Consider the following 5,624-nt stretch of genomic DNA (forward strand, 5'->3'; position numbering starts at 1 on the left):
TAAATGTTGGCTCTTGAAAGAATGATGAAAAAGGAGACATGTTACTGAGGATCTGAAAAATCATTAAAATGATTCTTGTAGCAAGAAAAAAGCATTTCTATTCAAAAAAAAATCGAAAAAAAAAAGAAAAAAAAGAGAAAACGAAAAAAATATATAGAGAAATAGGAGTTGTGATCCAAGGCAAATAAGAGTGTGCTTAAGAACCCTGGACACCTCTAATTGGGGACTTTAGCAAAGCTGAGTCACAATCTGAAAAGGTTCACCCAATTATGTGTCTGTGGCATGTATGTATCCGGTGGTAATACTGGAAGACAGAGTGCTTTGGGCCACAGCCAAGACTCAATAAGTAAGCTTTGTTCAAGAATCATCATACGTAACTAGGAGAATCAATAACACTATCTGGATTCTGAGTTCCTAAAGAAGCCAACCATTCTGAATTTCAAAGGATAGAGTGAGATGCCAAAACTGTTCAGAGGCAAAAAACTAAAAGCCCCGCTCATCTAATTAATACTGATCTTCATAGATGTTTTTGGAATTCATTGCATATTCTCTTCTTTTTATCTTATTTGATTTTCAGTTGCTTGAGGACAAGCAACAATTTAAGTTTGGTGTTGTGATGAGCGGATAATTTGTATGCTTTTTGGCATTGTTTTTTGTATGTTTTTAGTATGATCTAGTTAGTTTTTAGTATATTTTTATTAGTTTTTAGTTAAAATTCACTTTTCTGGACTTTACTATGAGTTTTTGTGTTTTTCTGTGATTTCAGGTATTTTCTGGCTGAAATTGAGGGACCTGAGCAAAAATCTGATTCAGAGACCAAAAAGGACTGCAGATGCTGTTGGATTCTGACCTCCCTGCACTCGAAGTAGATTTTCTGGAGCTTCAGAAGCCCAATTGGCGCGCTCTCAACGGCGTTGGAAAGTAGACATCCTGGGCTTTCCAGAAATATATGATAGTCCATACTTTGCCCAAGATTTGATGGCCCAAACCGGCGTTCAAAGTCACCTCAAGAAATCCCAGCGTTAAACGCTGGAACTGGCACCCAAATGGGAGTTAAACGCCCAAACTGGCACTAAAGCTGGCGTTTAACTCCAAGAAGAGTCTCTACACGAAAATGCTTCAATGCTCAGCCCAAGCACACACCAAGTGGGCCCGGAAGTGGATTTTTATGTCATTTACTCATTTCTGTACACCCTAGGCTACTAGTTTTCTATAAGTAGGACCTTTGACTATTGTATTAAAAATCTTTTGATCACTTTAGATCTCTAGATCATCTTTGGACATTTTAGTTCTTAGATCATTGGGAGGCTGGCCATTCGGCCATGCCTAGACCTTGTTCTTATGTATTTTCAACGGTGGAGTTTCTACACACCATAGATTAAGGTGTGGAGCTCTGCTGTACCTCGAGTATTAATGCAATTACTATTGTTCTTCCATTCAATTCCGCTTGTTCTTGTTCTAAGATATCACTTGTTCTTCAACTTGATGAATGTGATGATCCGTGACACTCATCATCATTCTCACCCATGAACAAGGTGACTGACAACCACTCTTGTTCTACAAGCGATCAAGGCTCTAGTGAATATCTCTTGGATTCCTGATTGCACGATGCATGGTTGATCGCCTGACAACCGAGTGCTCGTCTGACAAACGAGCCAACCATTCCGTGAGATCAGAGTCTTCGTGGTATAGGCGAGAACTGATGGCAGCATTCAAGAGAATCCGGAAGGTCTAACCTTGTCTGTGGTATTCTGAGTAGGATTCAATGACTGAATGACTGTGACGTGCTTCAAACTCCTGAGGGGGGGGGCGTTAGTGACAGACGCAAAAGAATCACTGGATTCTATTCCGGCCTGATTGAGAACCGACAGATGAATTCCGCTATGCTGTGACAGAGCATATGCAATCGCTTTCACTGAGAGGATGGGAGGTAGCCACTGACAACGGTGAAACCCTTGCTTAAGCTTGCCATGGAAAGGAGTAAGAAGGATTGGATGAAGACAGTAGGAAAGCAGAGAGACGGAAGGGAAGGCATCTTCATGCGCTTATCTGAAGTTCCTACCAATGAATTACATAAGTATCTCTATCTTTACCTTTGTGTTATTTTTGTTCATCACCATATACATTTGAGTTTGCCTGACTAAGATTTACAAGATGACCATAGCTTGCTTCAATACTAACAATCTCCGTGGGATCGACCCTTACTCGCGTAAGGTTTATTACTTGGACGACCCAGTGCACTTGCGGGTTAGTTGTGCGAAGTTGTGTAATGCCATGGTACTGAACTACCAAGTTTTTGGGGTTCATGACCGGGGATTATGAGAGTTGTGAAAAAGTATTGTTCACAATTTCTCAAACTAGATCATTTAGGGCAAACCAGGCTGAATTCAAGAGTGTATTCTATTTTTCACATTCTCAAGAAAATCAACTCAACTCAAATCAATTTCCAACGGATTAAACTCGATATCAAGGCTTTAAAAGAATCAACTTCAAAAGCATTTCGTTTCACAAACCACACAGCAAACCAACCAACAAACGTTCATAATCAATCGAGACAAATCAAACCATACATAAGGCCGATACAATCACCAAATACACATTTTCTCACATCAGTACCCACATGTAATAATTCCAATATACAAAATATAGTTTTTCAGAAAGCAGCCCTACCTCAAAACATCAAATTCCATAATCCAAATGCCTCATAAGTTCTTTTCGCCTCAACTCGAAATCAAAGGCAGCTTCAAAGCACAGCCCCACATATTTTTGCAGCAGCATAAACAGCTCTAAATTACAACAAGCAATCTCAGTTACTAAACTCTAAGAACATTAATATCGTAAAGGCTTTAATACACGTAGGGACACTAACGTAGGGCTTTCAAAAACTGATATACTCACCGAATTAACAAAACAGATAGCTGCGATTTCGAACTGGCCCGGCAACAGCTCCGGCAGTGGCCAGAAGCTCCAGTGGGTCATCTATAAAAATCGCACAGCATCAAAACCTTCTCGAAACTCAAAATGACCGAAACTACAAATTTAAAACCCTTACCGAAAAGTCGAAACTCGCAAAATTCACTGAACATAGCAGCCCCATCAATGGCGCCTTCATTAGAAACCACCATATCATCCTGGCCTCAACAGCGGATTCCAAAGGCAACGGTGGCGCGCTCACCCAAAACCCAAATGGAGCAACGGTAGGAGCAGCGGCCAAGGACTCTGGCGGCAGTGGTGGCGGATCAGAGCACCAGAAGCGGAGGGGATTTATCTTGCTTCCCCCTCTTACCTCCGTTCCACATCAGTGACCTCCACTGGCGACAGCAGCGGACTACACCCCAGGGCGACGGCGACTGTTCAGACAGCAGTGACGGCACACGGCGGTGTGCGACGGCAGCGGTGAGTCCCTCTCCGCGCGACGCCGACTCCACGCCTCTCTCTCTCTCTCTCTCTCTCTCTCTCTCTGTCTCTCTCTCTCTCAATCTCGCGCTCCCCTTTGGTTGCGATCCACGGCGAAGATGGCGGCGCCGTTGGAAGACATAGAAGCAGTGGCGGTGACAAGGCTAGCCGCAAGCTTCTCTTCGTGCGTCTCCCACCTTCTTCGACTTAGACCTGACGGCGGACTCCAAGGCGACGCGACGCGGCAAGCTTGCAGGGGCCCACGACGGACTATGGCGGTAGCTTCACGAGTCGGCGGCGATGCTGTTAGGCCACGGCGGCAAGGCACGGTGGCGACGGTGAAGCGCGATGCTCTTCTCCCTCTCCTCTTCTCTGCTTCTGTTTCGGTTTCTTCTGTGGTGAAGGGAGTAGTGTATGCATTGTGGCTGTTAGGTTTAGTGAGAGAAGGGTTCGGCTGAAGTAAATAGGGGGCATGGTTCATTTTCTTTTTGAAAATTAGGGTTAAGGGCATTTTAGTAATTTCACATAAAATTGAGAATAATATAGTTTTTGAAACCCAAATTAAATCCAACACTAATGTATAAAGAAAAAATACTATTTGCTCATTAATTTCTTTACAAATTATTTTCAATAAAATGTCCCAACCAAATAATTAGAAGTAATATATTTAATTTCTTCATATTCCAAAATAGCAGTAGTACTAATATTTAAAATATTACTTATTTAATCCAAATCATATGAAATCTTTATTATTTCGTAGCTACCAACTTTATAATTCAAATATAGAAAATAATCCAATAATTGTAAAATTGGATAACAATCATAACTCATCTCAAATTTAATAAATCAAAACTTGCCTTAATTATCTTTAATAAAATAACTTTTGAAATTAAGGCTATAAATAACCATATGATTTGAGACTTGATCATAAAAAGACTTTTCAAAGGTTCTGGGTCTTACAGTATGCGTGACCCTGTTTTTATCCCAAAGTTGATTTTTAAGTTTTAAAAGCCAAATTTCATACTTTTAAGCCTCCGATCTCACCCCTTATGTCTTAAATCATTATGATATGCCTAGCAATGAGAAAGAAGTTTGGGGATGTGGTAACTTGTGAATGAAGTAAGGGAAAAATTAATGATCAATGATGATCAAAGATGATTATATGAGATACGGAGGATGGCGGTGGAAGTGCTATGTGTGCCATGAGCCGAAGGGCTGTATTTATTGATAATTGGCTGGTTCTGGATTTAACTATGAGCCGGATGGCTGAGTTATTGCCGAGTTACGGTGGAGCCATTATTGATTATGGCCGAGTATAAATGCATATATGCTATTGAATGAAATGTGAATGTTGCACTTCCACTATATGAGATACGAGTTTCCTTGGGTGAAAGCAATGGCTAGCCACCACGTGCTCCAGGTGGAGACTTGATGCTCTGCTGACCCTATGTCATAAGTGTGGCCGGACACTATGAAAGTTCCGGATGAGCTCGCCCCCATGAATATACACCAGTGAGGGTGTTGGATATGGATTATGAGTATGATCATGATGATGATCGAGAATAACTCGAGTTAGGGATGCACGACAGAGGGACAATCCAATGGTTAGTTACCAGGACTTGTCGGGTTGGCTATATAACTGACAGATAATATCATCAGCCATTAGGGACAGGCATTCGTCATATGCATATTATGTGAATTATTTGAGATTGCCTAATTGATTGCATATTACTTGCTAATTGTCTAAATGCTTTATCTGTCCTCTATTTAAATATCTCTTGTCTAATATAACTGTGGTTGCTATATTATACTCCTGCTGGTGGTCGGGAGGTCTGAAGGATTTGGGAAGGGAAGTATTAGTTAGATTAAAGAATCTTTAGTCAGTTGCCATTTATGGTTTAGCCTATTTATAAACTTTGATTTATCAGGTGGAAGTTCTAGGATTGCATTTGGCTTTCCCAGGATATTACATGTTACATATGTGGGTACTGTTACCACACTAAGAATCCCAGTTCTCACCCATGCGGATTTTGTGGTTTTTAGATGCAGGACGCGAGGCTTCTCGTTGAAGCATGCTGGAGACTTCTAGATTAGCGAAGATCCTTGTTCTCGGGACTCTATTTTGACTTATATGTTTTACTTAGATACTTTTATCTCCACTAAATAATACAAACTGTGATGACTCCTCTTAGAGGAGGTTTTGGAGAATAGGTTTTCTATATTTATAT

Source organism: Arachis hypogaea, chromosome 7, assembly GCF_003086295.3.
Source record: "Arachis hypogaea cultivar Tifrunner chromosome 7, arahy.Tifrunner.gnm2.J5K5, whole genome shotgun sequence".
NCBI classification, from domain to species: Eukaryota; Viridiplantae; Streptophyta; class Magnoliopsida; order Fabales; family Fabaceae; genus Arachis; species Arachis hypogaea.